This window comes from Panthera pardus, unplaced genomic scaffold (assembly GCF_024362965.1).
Source record: "Panthera pardus isolate Hobbes unplaced genomic scaffold, ASM2436296v1 HiC_scaffold_13, whole genome shotgun sequence".
Classification (NCBI taxonomy): Eukaryota; Metazoa; Chordata; class Mammalia; order Carnivora; family Felidae; genus Panthera; species Panthera pardus.
Genome location: NW_026526688.1, coordinates 26968995 through 26988932, shown reverse-complemented (window position 1 = coordinate 26988932; position 19938 = coordinate 26968995). Strand labels below are relative to the sequence as shown.

General features: G+C 43.8%; 1 long non-coding RNA gene across 1 annotated transcript in view; it reads right to left on the bottom strand.

Annotated features, from left to right (window-relative positions):
* Nucleotides 1–12728, bottom strand: part of LOC109277248 (uncharacterized) — an 86716-nt gene extending 73988 nt beyond the window's left edge. The window contains exon 1 of the long non-coding RNA XR_002085056.2: nucleotides 12595–12728. This is a non-coding gene — a long non-coding RNA (uncharacterized LOC109277248). The remainder of the gene's footprint in view (nucleotides 1–12594) is intronic.
* Between the last annotated feature and the right edge of the window lie 7210 nt (nucleotides 12729–19938).

The window sequence follows — 19938 nt, the reverse complement described above, 5'->3', positions numbered from 1 at the left end:
TTCTCTCCCTACATTTGATCAGTTGTCTACCAGGGTACGGAATTCTACTTTGGAAATCACCTCCTTAAGGCTCTCGAAACCTTGCTCCAATGTCCTCCAGGATCCCCTGTTGCTCCTGAGAAGTTTAAAGACATTCTGTTTCTTCTTTGCTTTTTAAGTTTATTTATTTATTTTGAGAGAGGGACAGAGAAAGTGCACGTGTGAGTAGGGGGAGGGGCAGACAGAGGGAAGGGAGAGAATTCCAAGGGGGCTCCATGTGCTGTGAGTGCAAAGCCTGATGCGGGGCTCGAACCCTCGAACCATGAGATTGTGACGGAGCTGGAATGAAGAGTCGGATGGGCACCTGACTGAGCCACCCAGGCACCCCAAGAAGTTTTGTTTCTTAATACTTAGTGAGTGTCTAGTTCTTTAGGATCTTCTCTTTATTCCCAACTTCTGAAATCTGACAATGATGTGTCTTGATAAGAATCTATTTTTACCTACTGGCCTGGCATCAGGTGGGCCCTTTCTGTCTGGGAATCTATATTCTTCAATGCTGGGAAACATCTGTCAGTTATTTCATTGAGTATTTCCTCTCTCTGTCTTCTTCGTCTGGATTTTTTTTTTTTTTTATTTGGATGTTCATCTTCCTAGACCAGCAATTTTCAATGACTCTCCTACACTAATCCTTAGATTTTTCTTTCTTCTTCCTATTTGCTTTGTCTTTTGGCTTTACTTTTTCATTTTTTTTGTTGAATCCTTCATTTCTACTATCATATTGTTAAATTTTCAAAAGCCTATATTTGTTGTTTCCTAAAGGACTCCTTTCAAAAAATAGCTACCTCTTCTTGTTTCACAGATGAAATATTTTTTTCTTACCTCTCCAAGAGTATTCATGTTAGTTCTTTCCCCAGTTGGAGTTTTCCCACATGGACTCTTTTTCCTCAAAGACTGTTATTTCTTCCAGTTTATTTTCATCTCCGTCTTTCTTCTGATATATGCCCATCCTTGACTGTCCATGTTTATAAGGAAGGGAAACTGCATCCACGGTGAGATTTGCTAAAGAGCAGCGGTTCTCAACTTCAGTGTGTACTTGAGGGTCTTAAGATTTCAGGGCCCCACCCCTAGTGGTTCTGATTCTGTTAAGTCTGGAGCGGGGTGCAAGAATTTGCATGAAAAAAAATTTTTTTTAAGTTTATTTATTTATTTTTGAGAGAGCGAGAGCACTCACTGGGAAGGAGCAGAGAGAGAAGTAGAGAGAAGATCCCAAGCAGGCTACACAATTTCAGCACAGAGTCTGATGTGGGGCTCAGACTTACAACCTGTGAGATCATGACCTGAGCCAAAGCCCGACACTTAACTGACTGAGCCACCCAGGGGTCCCAAGATTTTGCATCTTTATCAGGTGCCTAGGTGGTGCTGAACCACTGATCTGACTGGTTGTTTTCTTGGGGACTTTCCAAGATTATCCTGAGGTATTTCTCTTTGGGCTGGCCAGGTTCCTCAGACAAGGGCCTCCCAATCTCATGCTCAGGGTCCAGGCCTGGCTCCAGTATTTCCTTAGCCTAAGAGGGCCAGGAGGGAGGATCTCATCATTAGATATGTAAATGGCCATTTGACCCGCCTCTTTTATTGTGGTGTTCTTGCCACAGCTACTTCTGGAGTCTTCCAGTCCAGAGGCTCTCTGTTTCACACTCCCCAGAGGTAGACACCTCTCGACCTGTGCCAGTGTGGGGAGGGATAGTCCCTCAGCTGGGCAATGTGGAAGAAGAGATCTGGGGATCTAAATGCTCCCTAAGCAGACCGTCAGCTGATGCTTTTAGAGCCCCACCATTACTCCCCAGTTACCAGATCCCCAGTTTTGGGGGGAAGGGTGCGAGGGACAGTAGGTTTGCTTCTCACTTCCCAGTCTGCCAGCATCAGATTCCCCTTTCTTGGGCTTACAAACCCAACTGCCCTTGTTTTCCAGCTTCCAGCTTCCAGGATTCTGTTGTTCCTGTCAGCTGCTTAATTTCCTCTGACCTTATGGGTTTCTACCCCTTTTATGCCCCGAAAGGCTTTCAAGAGGACAGGGAAATAAATGAAAATGTTCAATCTATCTTTCCCCCAAAAGTCCCTCACCGCACTATGAAAAGATTTGGTTTGGTATTAACTTCAAACCATTCTGAGCTATTTGTATTTGTAAAGACAGATGTGGCCTCATTGTGACCATTTCGGGTTTATGGGCTATTTTTTTCTTTCTGTTGTAAAGAAAGCTTCCTATTTCAAAATTATGTTGTTTTAAGCACATCTCTAATAATGACCCCTAGAAGAAAATATGGAGACTCTCACTCCTCTGGCTTCTCAGACTTCTATTAATTAGCAAATGCCCTCAAGAAACAGTGAAGCTCTAAATCAGATTCATTTTGAGATTCCATGTAACATATTCAAGTTGTCAGAATTTTTACAATGCGTCTAATGAAGTGCTCAGCATAATGAATTGTACAATTATAACAAAATGGGGTTCTAATGAGCAATTCTCATTCCAAGCAAGAACATTCCAGGGTCTTTTTATTCTCCTTCTCTCAAACTGGAGGCTAACAAGTAGTTATGAAAAAAAATTAATGGGGAGTATGTAGCACAGAACTCAGTTGAAATGACTCTTACAAACTGAGTTTTGCTCTAAGTTTGTAGGTGGCAATATAGCTTTAAAAATGGGTTCTCAGGGCTGTTGGTGGGAATGTAAATTGGTGCAGCAACTCTGGAAAACAGTATGGAGGCTCCTCAGAAGGTTAAAAGTAGAACTACTATATGACCCAGCAATCCTACTTCTGGGTATATATCCAAAGGATATATATATCCAAAGGAAATGAAAATAGGATTACTATAGTTTACTCATATGTTTGTTGCAGCATTATTCACAATACAGAGACAATATTCATGTCTGTCAATGGATGAATGGATAAAGAAGATATTGGTGTGTGTGTGTGTGTGTGTGTGTGTGTGTGTGTGTGTGTGTGTGATGGAATATTATTTGGCCATGAAAAAAGGGAAACCCTGCCATTTACGACAACATGGATGGACATGTAGGGCATTTTGCTAAGTGAAATAAGACAGAGAAAGACAAATACTGTATGATTTCACTAGTATGTGGAGTCTAAAATAGCTGAACTCTTAGGAAATAGAGAATAGAATAGTGGTTATCAAGGGCTGGGCGGGAATGGGGGGGGGAATGGAGAGATATTGGTCAAAGGTTACAAACTTCCAATTATAAGATGAATAAGCTCTAGGGATTTTCATGTAAAGCATGGTGATTTTAGTTAATAATTCTGTATTATGTATTTTAAAGTTTGTAAGAGAGCAGATCTTCAATGTTTTTACCACAACAGAGAAATTATGTGGCATGATGGAGGTATTAATTAATTCTATGGTAGTAATAATTTTGTAATATATAAGTGTATCAAAATCAACATGTTATACACCTTACACTAAGGTCTCAGGTATGGTCCCAAGATCCTTCCTGATCCACATATATGAGATGGAGCTGTATGGATGCGGAGGTCAGGCAGAAATTAGTTACTAGCTGCCCTTGGCTGTGAATTGTGTCTCTTCCATGGAACACTACCCTTCCCTTCTGTCCTATGAATTTGTGGTCTCATGTGACAATAGAAAGGTAAATGGCCCAGAGGTTCTTCATTGCCATCAAAGATCTGAGGCTGAAATGTCTGTGAATCATTGCTCTAGTTAAAAGCTTCCTGTTGCTGAATGCCCATCTTGTATGCACTGCAATCACTACATTAGATAGATGATTTGCTGGAAGTGATTTTGTATTCTTACAATAATCTGCAAGGTGCGTATTGTACAGATGAGAAAAGCTGAAGCTTTGTGATGCTAAGGGAAACGGCCGAAGTCTATAGGCAAAAAGAACCAGAGGCAGGCGTGCCTGGCTCCACACTCCAGCCAGACTTTAAGGAGCCTCCATCTTGGCTGGACTCTCCCTGGTTTTCTTACTAATCCTCTCTGTGACCCAGATGAATCTGTTTGCTCCCTGCCTGCTTCCGGGACCCTGCTTTGTACAGCTCCAGGGGCGCTGATCACGTTATGGCCTAGACATTTGTAATGTGGGAGCTCCGCTTTGACCGTCTGCTTTCCTCACTGGGATGGTGAGTAATAATAAAAAATTATCATTGTTATTGATTAGAGTGCTTCTACTGCAAAGAATAGGAAACTCCAATGTGATGAGCTTAGAAAAGTAAAGAAAATGGATTATCTCATGGAAAAGAAGTCTTGGTAAAGAACACCTATAAGCACAGTAAAGTGGATGACTTCACAATGCCACCAGAGTCCTATGTTCCTCCTGTCGTCTTGCTCTGCCATTCTCGGGGCACTGGCATTGCTTCAGCTGGGCTTCCCCGGGGCTGTAAGGGGGCGACTGCTATTCCAGGAGTCACATCCAGACACAACAGCAGCAGGTGGAAGAAGAGAAACGATCGGTGTTACCGCTCTTCCAAATCAAAGTGACAAGAAAACGTAGGAAAAAAGCTCCTTCGCGTGGACCCTAGAAATGATTTTTTGGATATGCCATCTAAAGCACAAGCGATGAAATAAAAAATAAACACGCGGACATCAAACTAAAAAGCTTCTGTACAACAAAAGAAATGATCGGCAAATGAAAAGGCAACCTAGAGAATGAGAGAAAATATTTGCGAACCATGTATGTGTAAAGGGTTGATATCCAAAATATATAAAGAACTCCTATAACTCAATAGCAGAAATCAAAATAATCCAATAAAAAATGGGCAAAGGACCTGAATAGACATTTTTCCGAAGAAGACATACATATGGCCAACAGGCACATGAAAGGTGCTCACCATCACTAATCATCGGGGAAACGCAAATCAAAACCACAATGAGGTACCACCTCACACCTGGTAGAATGCTTATTATCAAAAAAGACAAGACACAACAAATGCTGGCGAGGCTGTGAAGGAGAGGGGACCCTTATGCACTGTTGGTGGGGATGTAAAATGCTGCAGCCACTATGAAAACCAAGATGGAGGGTCCTCAAAAAATTTAAAAAAGAACTGCCATATAATCCAGCAATCTCACTTCTGGGTATATATCCAAAAGAAATGAAATCACTGTGTCGAAGAGATATCTGCACCCCTATGTTTGTTGTAGCGCTATTTAGAACACCAAGACATGGAAATAACCTAAGTTTCCATTGACAGTCCATTGACAGATGAATGGGTGAAGAAAACAATATACATAACAGATATATCCATATATACATAATGAATATGTATATAATATTTATTTATTTGTCTGTTTAGGTAGTTAGCTATGTAGTGAAATGGTGTCCAGCCACAAAAAGAAGGAAATCTTGCGATTTGCAGCAACATGGATGGACCTTGAGGACATTGAGCTAAGTGAAATAAGTCAGAGATAGAGAAATATGATATGATCTCACTCATATGTGGAATTTAAAAAACAAACAAGCAGATAAAAATCCCAGACTCATAGAAGAAGAGATCAGATTTGTGGTTACCAGAGGCAGGGAGTGGGGCGGGGGGGGGACTTGACACAAAGGTGGTCAAAGGTATAAACTTCCAGATATAAGATAAATAAGTACTGGGGTCATGCACAACATTACGACTATAGTTAACACTGTTGTATGATGTATTTGAAAGTTATTGACAGAGTAGATCCTAAAAGTGCTGCTCATAAGGGAAGACAACACATTTTTTTTTTTTTTTTGGTATCTGTATGAGAAGATAGATGTTACCTAAACTTATTGTAATTACTTTGCCATATATGTGAGTCAAGTCATTGTGCTGAGCATTTGAACTTATAGAGCACTGAATGTCAATTATATCGCAATAAAACTGAAGGAAAATAATCAAGGTGCTATTTCCAACAAGTCCCCATGTAGGCCTGTACTTACACCTCATTGGGCAGAACTGGGTCAACCTTAAGCCTATCACTAACAAGAGGTCCAGTTTTTGTGATTATATCAGACTAGTTTGGGTTTGCTCCTGAGTCAGGTTAGGAAGAAGTGGCCAGCTGGACAAAACCAGGGCTCTGACAGCAAGGAGTAAGGAAAGGACCGGCCTTTGGATTGACGACCGACAGCAACTTCTACTCAAGTGAAGTGTGTTTAAACTTCTCTGAAGACAGATCACATAAAAATCAAGATTTTCATGTTTCTGTGTTTTCTACCTGTTCTTTTGATTGGGGAAATGGGTCTGAAAGGGATCGGCTGGGACCTCTGTTGAAGAGCTGCAAAGAAACTAGGGAAACTTCATCTATGTTAGGACTCCAACTAAATCTCCATGCGTTTGGAAAGTGCTGTCATAGAGAAGTGCATGTAACTATCAATATTTCAGGGCAGCAAATAGGACTGAGAATCCACGAAGAAATGGATATTTGTCTCTTAGGTTAAAGATTAAGCTACAGGCTGTCATCAGCTGATGAGAAACAAGTTGAAGGCTGTGCCAGAGACGGCATACAAAAAGAGTCACTGCAACTGCCTGAAATCTAATTTTGGGGTTCCGAGCTACACCGTGGAGTTTCCAGTTGCTCTGGTTCTCCCAACAGCACTTGGACGGAGTTCTCTGCCAGGCTGACAAGTGATGCCTCCTGCAACTCTCCTTACCCATTATAGTTCCATCAGTAGGGGGTTGGCTCAGTTCAGTAAAGTGGGTCATATAGAGACATTTGATTCTCCTGTGTTACTCTTGCAGAAACTGAAGAGTCATAATCTGTCATTTAGATGTCCACTGACCTCAGCCAACAATCAAATACATGGAAAAGAAAACATCTCTTTTAATAACATAAATCTGATTATGTTACTACCTATTCAAAAAGGTTTCATGGCATCCTTTTGTCTGTGGAACAAAATGCAAACTATTCACCCAAACATCCAAGACCCTTGGGAATCTAGTTTCTCTTCCCCCTCCAGTCTTGTTGCCTCCAGTCTTGCCAGATCCCTTGGTGTTTCTGAAGGTACGAACTTTCACATTTCTGTGCCTTGTCTAAACTCACTGCTTTATTTCGACCATTTTGATGATACCTAGTCATCATTTAAGACCCTGAACAAACTCAGTTCCTCTAGCAGACTTTGCTTATCCTGTGTTGATTAATCAGAATGAATCAATCTCATCTTTATGGGCTCCCCTCTGTGTTTCCACTTCTGTTTAATGCTTTTGACAGTTGTCCCCTAAGTGTCTTCTGGTCAATCTGGGCCACTAAATTCCTAGACAGAAGATCAGCTGTATCTTCATCAACCCTATTTCTTCTTTCTGGGCACATAGGGAGACCTCACCCAGTTTCCCTTGAAGTTAGTTTGAGGTTATATGTTTGGGTTCTGACTGATGGACTTGGGTAGAAATATAAGCGTCTTCCAGGAAGGTCTTTAGAAAGCTAGTCTTTAATAATACCTGATGAGCCTCCAGTCCTGTTTTGACCTTCTGTGGATCAAGGCCAGAATCACAGGCTAAAAGAAGCCTGGATCCCTAAGCGATTGCTCGTAAGACAGCTACCTATGGGAGAGCTGCCTATCCTCGCTGGAGATTGTGTGAGTGAGGAATAAACCAATAGTGCACCAGGCCATGGAGATTTGGGGATTTCTTGTTATTGCCATATCACCTAGCTTTTCTTGACTAATACAATTCCTAACATAGAGAGGATCATGTATTATTCATTTTTTATTCCCCCTGGTGCTCAGTGCTTTGCATGCCTTTCCAAAGCGAAACGAAGAGTGAATAAAATACCTGTCCTAAAAATTATATATTTTCATCTAAGAAAGGACTGAAATTCCCTTAAGAGCAACATGTCTGTTTTCTGTGAACATGAGATTAATGATTTAACAAACATGTGTTTCTGGTATTTTCTGGCAGACTTCAGCAATGAGAGTGAGGGGAAGGTGGGTGGAAAGGGTTGCTGCAAGGAACAACCCCATGGCGGTTCTCCCCGTGGTTGGCTTTCCTCCTCCTTCAGGACACGGCTTATCGTCCACCTCTGCAGCAAGACCTTCACAGCTCACCCCACTGTAGGAATCCCACTTCTCTAATATTCTCTATCTTAGCAGTTATCTTCATAGAGTTTGCCCCGGACTTGAAGTATTTGCTTGGTTTGTTTGAATTCCAGATTAGACAGGAAGCTCTGTAAGGGAAGCAACCACCTCTGTCTTGTTCACTGTTGTTTCCAGGTACCGAAAGTATGTGTGGTTCATGGTAGGCACACATGCATGATGATGAGTAAGGGAAGGAAGGAGACAGAAGAACCATGGAGTAACAAAATCACTATCTAGTGGTGGTCGTGGTGGTGGGTCCCAACAGCTCACATTTCAAGACCCCCGAAGTCACAGTTGTACACAGCAAAATAACTAACTCTACTTCCCAGAAGAGTTAAAATTATGTTCAGGAAAATATACTGAAGAAGAAACATGACCGATGCACTAAAAATATGTCCACATGGCATGGTTCAAACACATTTTCACATTTATAGAAAGAAGTCTTAGTTAACTGGAAAAATTATCCAACCCAACACAATTCCTCAAAGGGTCAAAATAAGTATGATATCGCCAATCATTCGTTCACCTATCCATTATCATTGCTCAACAAATATTTACTCTGTGTCTAGTACACACAGAATACTGAATATTTCCAGAAGTTGCTGGGAATTCTAAGCAATAGATGACACGCTCCTTCCTCCTCCTCTTCAGTGATTTATATATAATTGAAAACATAAAAGGAAAGAGACTCTTGTCTCTTAGTTATATCAAGACCAGGTGCCGTGGTCCTATTTCCATTTTGAGTCCAGTGTTGCACCTGACCTGGAACCCTAAGGAAAGTGAATTTTATACTAACCACAATCCCTATTCTCAAATCCCTGCCTGTAGCCACCCCTACCTCCTTCTATAGTACTTTTCATGAAAAGATGCAATGCATTCTACATAGTAAATACTCAGTCAATATTTGCTATGTGGTTAAACAAAAACACCCACAAGCTCACATTTCTATGGATTTCCCCTCGTGAAGAGAACACATCTCCCCTCTCTTGTGCTCTACCAAAGGACTGGTCTCCACATTGTCACTCAGTTCCTGTAATCTGTGGGTCAAAGGCCAGCAGTATTTCCTGAAACCCTCATGGTCACTAGGACCTTCTAGAGCCATTGCCAGCTTGTCTCCCAGACTTGCCAAAATGGCTGCCTGCCCCCTCTCCCCATTCTGAAACAGCGGCTCCATCCTGGAATCTGGGGTGAGGTTCTGAGAGGCAGAGGCTTTTCTTCCTTGATGCCTATCTCAAGTGTAAAGCAAGTTGAATATTTCTGTTGACTTTTTAAACTCAAGTGATTCCAATGTGTTCCCTAGGAGGCAGCTTAGTAAAATAGAAAGAGCCCTGAATCCACAGTCCAGAAAACTTGTTTTCATGTTCTGGGACTGCCCATAACTAACTGTGTGATCTAGGGCGCACAGGGTCTTAACCTCTCTGAGTTGGACCAAAAGGTCATCACCTTTCAACTCTAAAAAACTACAAATGTGTTTTTCATCCAAGAAAATATCTCATATGGCAAGGTGTGCCTTTGATGTTTCTTAGTCTCGGTATTCACTTGACACGCGGGGCTTTATTTCTACGGAGGCTTTTCTAGAAAATAGGATGTTTAAATCAATAAGTCTTATGGTATTATTTAAGTTAAACAAACAGCAATTTTGAACAGAAGCTGATTTGAACGCCTTGAATTTATTTGCACGTGAGATGATAATTAGCTGCATAATCCACTGCTTTGTTCAAGGCTTGTGCTGAAATCCCATGTCCCTGGACTGTGATTAGACTTCCTAATAATCCAAAGGGCTGTTCAGAGATTATCTCCACTTCACTCTGGAGATGGGCATCTGAAGGATACTCTCCCCCGAGCTTCCTGAATATGAAGAAACAGCACTTACAAATCCTTCATTAAGTAACTATTTAACTATCAAGGTCATGAAACTGAATGAAATGAAGCACTCAGTCAATCATTAAAGATAGGCTTTTTAAGCAATGCTCATTGTTACTGTCATTACTTCTGCTATCAGGAGGGGAAAGAAATCACTACCTCGTTTCTTTTTGCCAAGGGGAAAGTAGCTTCAGTGGGTTCTGGATCTAGACCTGGAGAGTTTTTCGAAGTCATAGAAGTTAATGTGGAGATACAGACTCCCGGCAAGAAGACTGACAGGTGACCAGGGATGGTCTCTGCTCTGAACTAGTGGGGATGTCTGGCCCGTCCCCGTTTTCTCAAGTGGGCTCGTCTGGGGACACGTTCTCCCAGTGAGCCTACCCTGTACGTTCTTTTTTGTTTCTTAAGCCACCATCTGGAAGCTGCTCACGATGCTGGTCCAGCCTAAGGGGAAATCACTCCCTCTCCATCAACACCCACCAGGCAAAAATAATCAGATATCAATTACTTGGCTGAGGGAGTGAACAGTTGCTAACTAGAAAGGGACTGCTTTCCTTCGTGAATTGATAATTTGGCTTATTATAGTAAAAATAATTTTTAAAGTTTGTTTCCTCAGGAGAGACATGGCATAAACTGAAGGGAAGAGTGGGAAAGGTCAGGCATGGGAGGTTTCTCCTGCAGGATTTCTTCCCAATGCTCTCAATCTAAAGCCTCTGGCTATTTCACAGTGGCGTTTCAAGGGATCCCACCACGTGCCTAGGTCTCAGGATTGGTGAACGGCTTAGCCATGCTTTTGGGAGGCACATGTGGACAGGGTGCCGCCATTGTTGTATTTTGCACATGCTGTGTAAATGACTAAGGTAGTCACCCTCCCCTTCCTCCAACGTAGCAGAGAGACAAAGCGGTGGGTCCTCCACTTTGCGCAGGAGGTCATTTATGCCAGAATGCCAAAATGACGTGATGAAAGTCACCTGTGGTTCACCGTGGCTTCGTCCTCACCTCACAAGGAGGTGGCAGGGGGACTAAGAGGCTACAGTGTATTGTCCTGTTTTCTCCTCTGTTCCTTTTCCTCTAGGAAATGGTATTTCAATGGGCTCAATATGTGCCAGGAATTACTTTAAGGGCTTAACACGTATTAAGTCCTTTTATCCTGACAACAGCCTATGTGGCAAGGGCCATCCCTGCCCCACTTTAAAGATGAGGTAAATGAGACACAGAGGATTTAAGTAACATGGCCAGATCCACAACTTGTAGCTGGCAATGCCAGGATTCAAACCCAGGCTCCCTGACCCCACTGCCCATGCTCTCTACCATTTCACAAATTGAAATTAATGAGTAGGTGCTAACTTTCAGCTATGTGATGATACTAAGAACACCAGCGAGGAAAAACCACAGATACGGTCTTGTGCTTTCGGATCAGTTGCCTTTAGAGACTGCTCTAATTGGCGCCGAAAAAACTACAGACAAATCTGGGCTGCTTTGTTCACTCCTTGAAATCTACCCTCCGCCTCCAGCCCAGGTCTCTGCTACCTGCCTACCTGGGAAGCCCACATCTCTTCACAGTCCTAACCTGTATCCTCCATCGACGCAAGTTCTCCCAATTGCTGGTCCTCGAGGCAACGATTTCGGCTCTGGGTTCTCCCCACTGGATGCACAGGGACTCCTGATCCCCTCCCCTCTTTCCCGAAAGGCATTCAGCTGCTGGCTTTCTTCCCTCACTTCAAGTTTCTCCTCACTAAGCATCTCATCCCATACAGTCTCTTTTCTTTGACGATGCACTGTTTGCTTCAACATAAATAGAAAAAAGGCCAAATTCTGACCACCCAATCCAGGCCCCTGCGGGTCACGTGCCGGGGTCCATGACCCAGCTGTCTCTCCGCCTGTGGGTCTTCTTGGTCTATCTGGCCCTCTTGCTTCCTCTCCACCTGCAGGATAGATGCCCTGTGGTGGGCTATACAGGGAGAGAAAAGCCGGGCACAACCAGAGACCAGGAGGGGCATCTCACAGTGGGAAATGGGCACAGCTTCCTGAGTCTATTACATCATTGCTGCTATTAAGGAATGACCAATACCTGTCCAAGAGTCACAGGCAGGAAGCTGAGCGGAGTTTCCAGAGCATGACATCGGAAATTCATTTAATTCAGACAAATAGAGGCAAACGTTAGACTAAATGAGAGAATGTTAAGAAATAGATGACTAACGGGCCGCCTAAAGTTGCCGTAGCTGCCAGACCTGGCAGTCCCCACCAAAGCGACTGTTTGCCCCTCAAGCCTCGACAGTTGCTGGCTTCCTCCTTTCCTTCACGTTCGGTCGGCAGGTCGTGTCGGCACCACCTCCAACGAACGTCCTAAAGCTTTCACGTATCTGCATCTCCGTTTCTGCCTCCCTGGTCCACGCCACCCTCCTCTCTGCCCACACTCTCCCTCCAACGTCCCGGTTCCACGTCGGCCCTTCCCGTCCACCGTCCACACAATGGCCAGAGCAAGCTTTTAAAAACACACAGTGGATCCTGTGACTACCCTGTTCAAGGCCTTCCAAAATCCCTAGACTGCATAACGGAATAAAACCCAACCTCCTTGCCATAGCTTGCAGGCCTCTGCAGTTCTGGACGCTGCCGGCCTTTCTGATCTCACCACGTGTCACTCTCTCTCTTGGTCCCCAGACTGCAGCCACACCACTTTGTCTCTTCACTGTGCTCACCTCTGGGCCCCTGCTCTTGCCGCTGTTCCCTCTACGTGGAGGACTCTTTCCCGAGTAACCAAGCGGTTGGCAACTTCTCATCACGCGGGCCTCAGCTCAGACGGTGTCTAGAGAAATCACAACATTCCACAGGTTAGAACAGCGCAGCTCCCGCCAGCGTTGGACGGCAGTGTTTCCTAAGTGGCTTCTGAGTAAGTCTACGAATCCACCGGTGAACAGCTAAAGAGCATCTACTCAGAGAGAGGCCTTCGACGATGTTAAGTCGAAACCACCCACTCCTGCCTGGCCCTTTGATTTATCATACCACATTCTTGTAATTTGCTTTCTTCATACTACTTGTGCCCACCTGGAGTGCTCTCGCTCCTTTGTGTTCTGTCTTCCCCCCAAGATGAGAGCTCCCTGGCTCTTGCCCGCTGCTCTATCTTTAGCATCCAGAAGTGCCAGGCCCAGGGCACAGCATAACAAAGGTTACACACGGACACAAGGTACAAAAGGGCCTGAGACTAGGCAGCATTGAGCTTTCTTGCTGGCTTTCCAGTTACGAGCTGTGTCAACTTGGAAATGCCGCTTCGGTTTTTCCTTCACTGAGGCTCGGATGATAATGAAAATGCTGTTAAGATCTAGGTTCTACACATGGGAGGAAAAGGCTTAACCAAGTGGAGCGCTTGGTGCTGGGTCTTTCAGAAATGGATGGGAGCAGGGCGCCCGGGTGGCTCAGTCGGTTGAGCGTCTGACTTCGGCTCAGGTCATGATCTCACAGTTTGTGAGTTTGAGCCCCGCGTTGGGCTCCGTGCTGACAGCTCAGAGCCTGGAGCCTGCTTCCGATTCTGTGTCTCCCTCTCTCTCTGCCCCATCCCCACTCGTGCTCTGTCTCTCTCTGTCTTAAAAATAAATACAACATTAAAAAAAAAAAAAAAAGAAACGGATGGGAGCAGCTCTCAGGCCCTGAAACACTTTATGATTCAAGAAAAAATGAGCTTACGTTCTTTTTCAGTTTTAAAAGTCACATGTATTATATTCTAATTTCTCCTTAAATTGTTCTCTGTGCAAGGCCTAGGTTGTATTTCTCAATCAATCCCAGCATTTTCTAGATTACATCCGCTTGTCTCCTACCAGCATGGGATGAGTTAGTCTGTGACTCCCTCAATGACCACGAAAAACCTGGCTCATCATCTGAGTCTCTTGTCTCCCAGGTGGGAAGCCGAGGTCCTGAGGGTGTTATGAGATACCGGGGAAGATCTCAAATCCAGAAACTGTTCTTGCCTCCAGCCCACACTACAGCAAATTTCATCACTCAGAGCCGTCTGGGCTCATGTCTTGTCGATGGGCTACCCTGGGGCCCAAACAATGGTCTTATGATTCTTCAGCCAATAAACGTTTGGGTGTCTACACTGCCAGATACCATCCTGTCTCACAGAGTTTTCCCTCTGCGGCAGAAACATCAAAGAGTCTCACTTCAAGAGCCCAGAGTTCTATAACCCAAAGCCACTTTGGTCTTCCCTTCTAAATCGTAAGCTGAATAAGACCAGAAACTGCTCTATGACCTCAAGCTGTTGTAAACATACGAGGGTCTATTAATCAATTAAAACAATAATAAATCTATGAATGAATACGTTGGAGGTGGGGGACAAGCAGATGTTTTCAAAGAACTGGCACACTATAATCTATGAAAACCTGCATATTCAAGTAGGACACTTGAGATTCTTGTATGAATGAAAAGACTGGAATTTTTTTTTAAGCTCTTCCCAAAGTTGAGAGCTGGCCAAAGAGTTTTCTAGCCTACTGCCTCTTCCCTAGTTTCAGGATTAAACTGTATTTGATTTGATTATATAAGAAAAAGAGAAAAGAGACTTTGGCCTGAATAACTAACCACAGGGCCATTCTTATCTAAAAGTGCACATAGAGGTATTTTTTTCATCCCTAAAGTAAGGTCATTTCGCACACGCACAGGCACATGAAACACGCCAGCGTGACAGATGGCTCTTTTTTCCGGGTCCTCTGCCTGAGGATGCAGAGCTGGTGGGCTGGTCTACACTGGCCGTAGACACAGAGAAAATCCAGGGTTCCTAGGAACTGGAGGGCTGCTTTGTCTTGGCTCAATGTCTTCAGCAAGCCAGCTGCTGCACATGGTTCCCTGGTCGTAATTCAGTCACAATGCTCTATAAAGTGGTGGCCTCCCTAGGGCTCCAAGGATCTAAGGGATCAAAGACAGAAGTGTAACTTCTGGTTCCCTTTGTAAAACTACGCAGAGAGCCCTATGGTCACCCCAGAAACACCTTCACTCTGCTTGGTCCTGGGTTTAACCCTATGTGTCCCCTGGGGACTTCAGTGTCTACTGAGCCTTCTGATAAGGCTGCTATGGAAATGCAACTTGGATCCAGCCACTAAGATTTCCAATCCCAAATCGGGACCCATGGTCTGGAACATGATCTGGTAAGGAGTCAATTCTGGAGTATTAATTACTACATTTATCACTTTACCGCTCATGGGAAACTCTACTGGTTTTAAATACTGAAATATGGGAATATGAATCCTGGCTCTGTCCTCTGTTAACAAATCCCTCCTGATTTGTTAATAATAATAGTAATTTTTATTAATTATTATAATATAATAATATAATATATGATATAATGATATATAATAATATATAATATATAATATATAATAATATATAATAATAATATATATAATAATAATAATATTATTAATTATATCATGTTATATATGATATAATAATTATTAATAATAACTAATAACAATTATTAATTATTATAATATAATAACATACGGTATAATTGTTATTAATTATTAATAATTATTAATAATAATAATGCCCCTGCAACCACTTCCACCACCCAAGATGTCCACACCTTAATGGAACCTATAACAATGCTACTTTACGTGGAAAGGGGACAAAAATTCAATTAAGCCTCTTGAGATGAGATGGTGACCCTGGATTAGCCGGGAAACACAGTGTAATTATTTGGGGTGCTACAGGTAGGAGGCAAGAGGCAGGGTCAGAACCACAGGAGGAGATGGGACCATGAAAGTTTCAGTCAAAGATTTGCAGATGCCATCTTGCTGGCTGTGAAAATGGAGGGCGGGGTCATGGGCCAGAGGACGCCGGCAGGCTTCAGAACCTGGACAAAGCAAGGAAGCAAAGTCTCCCCCCAGCCTCCATAGGGACACAGCCTGAGTCTGGCCAGCACCTTGACTTTAGCCACATACAACCCATATCAGATTTCTGACTTCCACACCTGTAATAGAGTACATTGATATTGTTTCAAGCCACTAAGTTTGTGGTTCTTCATTGTAGCAACAAGGGGACACTAATACAATAGCTAGTGTCATCACTTCTTCTAATCTATGCACAAATGCCTCTTTGACCACGGATTTGATAACCAAAACAGAATATTAACTCACTGGATGCTTGAGGAGATAAAGTCAAGAAGACCAAGAGAAAGATGAAGAACTCAAAAGTAGGGGACCAGGAGAACACAGATATCTCACGATTGCCCCTGCAACTTGCTTATTAGATACAAAGTAGGTAACACTGATTCGTTTTGTTTTATTTCATTTCATTTTTAAATGTTTATTTATTTACTTTGAGAGACAGTGTGTGTTCACAGGTGTGGAAAGGGGCAGAGAGAGACAGAGAGAGAGAGAGAATCCCAAGCAGGCTCCACACTGTCAGTGCAGGGCCTGATGTGGGGCTCAATCTCACAAGTGTGAGATCATGACCTGAGCCGAAATCAAGAGTCAGATACTCAACCAACTGAACCACTCAGGTGCCCCTTCACTGATTCATTTTAAAAAGAACTTCTAGGTTATAACTGGAATCAGTATCCAATTTGGCTCAAACTTTCTTTTTAACAACATCAGTATCTGAAGCACTAAAGTAGGATCCCAGTAATGAACTTCAGATCTTACAAGAGGCTTTTAGTTCATTAGCCCTTCTTTCTACTATATTTGCTCCATCAGGAATATGAACCGAACACATTAGTATTTATAAACACCCTTCTACAACAATGTAAGAAAAAAAAAAGAGTACTTGAGAGTTAACATTCTTTGGACTAGAAAATTCAGTTAATTAAAATATTCTCTAAGCTTCCATTTTAATCAAAGTTTTATTTGAATGTACTAATGGGTATAGTAAATCACAAGGCTGAGACAAGAGGGAACTCTTTCTGCACTAGAAATGAATGGATCCGAGTGCAGATTTCATCACGCCAGAAAGCCCTTCTGCGACCCCCTACCCCATTGCCCGATTTGATCATCTTCATTGACAATCGGAGCTTATGTTAATTATTTCCTTATCAGGTCCTTGCCTCTTTCTTCTCGCTAACATGCCAGCCCTTCAAGGACAGGAACTTTATCTTGTTCACAGCTACCTCTGTAGTACTCAGAGCAGTGCCCAGCACATAGTACGTGCTCAATAAATAGCCATTGAATGAATAAACTATTAGAAATTAGTCAAAGGGTCTTTGACTTCCATTGGCTTCCCCCATTGGGCCAGCATGGTGTGGAATTTCATGTAATCCTTGCAACTAGCATAGTAGCACGAGGGTGTTGGTCCCATCCTACACACGAGGAGATGAACGGACAGCACGACTTCTCAGCGAGTTAACACCAGAAGCCAGAAGAATAGCTTTTTCTCTCCAAGGGTTGGGTGAGGATGGAAGGATGGTGAAAGAAAATATGCAAGTGTCAGCCTGAGTTTTAACTGAGAGTAGCAGTGGGGTTAGCTGGAAACCTAGACCTTCGCACAGGCTCAGCCTAGTCACTGGGGGCCTCAGGTCTGCCCGGCTTACTTACCCTGCTCTGCTCAAACGTCCACTCCCACCCGGGCTTTATTTCTCCTAAGAAACCATCACTCAGCTCCCTTCCTTTCCAGGGCATTTCCTCTGCACACCCAGGCAGAGGGGGCCGTGGCTCTCAGAGACTGAGGGGACTATTATGTCTGCTGTATCCATGCCGACGTGGTCGTTGGCGCCTCCTGTGGGGTGAGACGTGGGTACCGAAAGGCCCCTTACCCACAAGCCTCTTCTCCAGCCACCCCACAACGCCTACATTTCCGCTACTAGAATTCCACTTTTGATTGAAACAAGGTGTTTTCAGAAGGTATCTGTTAAAATACAGATTTATTGGTTTACTTATTTTATCTTGGAAAGGATCATGGACACTCATTAATGATCTGACATGAATTATTGTGTAAGATTCAACATCTGAGAGCAGATTTCTGAGACAACGAATGCTTAAATAGGTAAGTGTGGTTGGGGCAGGTGGGAAGAGGTGGGTGGGGGTGAGGAAAGAAGGAAAGGAACACATATGTGCCAAGCAAGGATTTCAGAGTCCTAATGAAGACATGATTGAACATAAGGTGTGATCCTCATTATGGTGGAGTCACTGTATATTTATCAGGCACATTTAACCGATCTTAATTTAAAATGAAAGAAAGAGAGAGACTGAAAGAAAACTTAAATAAATCTACATACCATGGATACCGTGGGACCCCTGCCATCCCACTTAACGGCCCATGTGCCCCACAGTGCGTGAAAGGAAGGAAGCATGAAATCACTGGTCTCGTGTCCTGGGGGCCTCTCAGAGTGTGAGCAGCTCCCTAGGCTGCGAGGGATTCTAGTGTTTGGAGACACACATTTTCCCCCATACAATATGGCCCTCAATTAGAAGACAACTACTTCACCAGGTGTTCCATTAAAGAAACATTATGGACACTGGAGGAAAAAACAACCTGCATTGGATTTAGTGGCAAATAATGGTTATCTTTGACTTATTCTTGATTCCTTTCTTTCTCCCACACCCCATCCAACCCCTCAGTTACCCCCATCAACTCGTCCTCCAAAGCATAAACTCAATCTGTCGCTACCCCCCCATCCCCTCACCGCCCCAAGTCCCAGCTCCCAGCATCTTCTGCCTTCACTGCTACAAATTTCCTCCCCGGTCTTCGTGTTTCCCTCCTCCCACGCTGCCATCCCTCTCCATGCAGCTGCCAGAGAGAGCTTGAAAAGGGGGACCGGTCACATCCTGCCCCTGCTCAGAACCCTCCTGGCACACTTGGAAAACAAATGAGCCCGGAATGATGTAATTCCCCACCTTAACCCCCCGGCCTTAGTTTGGACGACTTCCCCTTAGCCTGCTTTACTCTGGCTCATTCTCTCCTTAGGAGCTTTATCCCGGCTGTTCCCTCTGCCTGGATGATCTTTCCTTTAATCTTCACGTGGAGGCTCCTTCTTATCACTCAGATCCCCGCTGAAATGCTGTGCTGTTGGAGGGGCCTTTCCTCATCATTCCCTCTTACTCCTAAGTCTGCGAGTAATGCTTAATGTTCACAGAAGGGTGAGGACTGTCCCCCTCCACCAAATAGCTCGGCCCCATTAAAGCAGTGACTTTGCCTATCTCGATCACCTTTGGAGAAAGGTCTCTGACACGCCGTACAGGCTTCACGTGAATTCATCAAGGACACACCTAACTATCTTCGTTCTCTGCTTACTTGCTCATTTCAGAACCTGACCCCTGGGGAAAAAAAAATATGGGTCCACTATGAAAATAAATAAACATTTTATAGATGAGGAAAGTGAGCCTAAAGAGATTCAGTAATTTGCGCACACATTTGAGGCACAGCACATGTGAGGCCACTTCTCATGACCTTTAAGAAAATATATTTTCCACTTCAAGAGAGCAGACAGTGGCTCTTCTCAGCTGGAGACAAGTACTTCAACAGGGTAGAGTGTCAGTCTCTACAGAATACAAGTCCTCATTTGGAAATAACACCTATATAAGAAAAAGTGTGCCCCTAAAGTGTGTGTCCATTTGGGTTTAATCCAAAGGACCAATGACAAACGAGTCTCTGGTGTTCAGTGTAGGCCCTGGAGACCAGGGTCCATCAGCAGAGGAGGCTGGACGGCACGTCCCGGAGCCTGGGCAGCCCTCACACTGTACTCTCAGCTCGTGGTATCTCTAGAGCCCGTGACTTTCTCTAGAGGCAAACTCCCTTGGCTACCTTGTCAGGAGCGCCCAGGAAAACATTGGAATCAGGGTTTGAGTGGCAGTTTGTTGGGTCGGGCCAGAAGAGTCAAGAATCAGAATCCCAGAGCTACTAGGAGTCTTGAAGATCGTCTAGTCCAAGGGCCCATCCATTGCCTGGACCCTCTCTACTCCATCCCACCACTGCCCCTTCTGAGCTCGAACACCTGCAGCAACGGGGAGGCTCTTCCCCTTGCGGAAGCTCCCATCTCTGCAAAGATCTGGTCAAACTAGACTATTAGAAAACTTGGCTTGTATTGATTGGAGGATCTGTCTTCCTTTTGCTTTTCTGCTCACCCT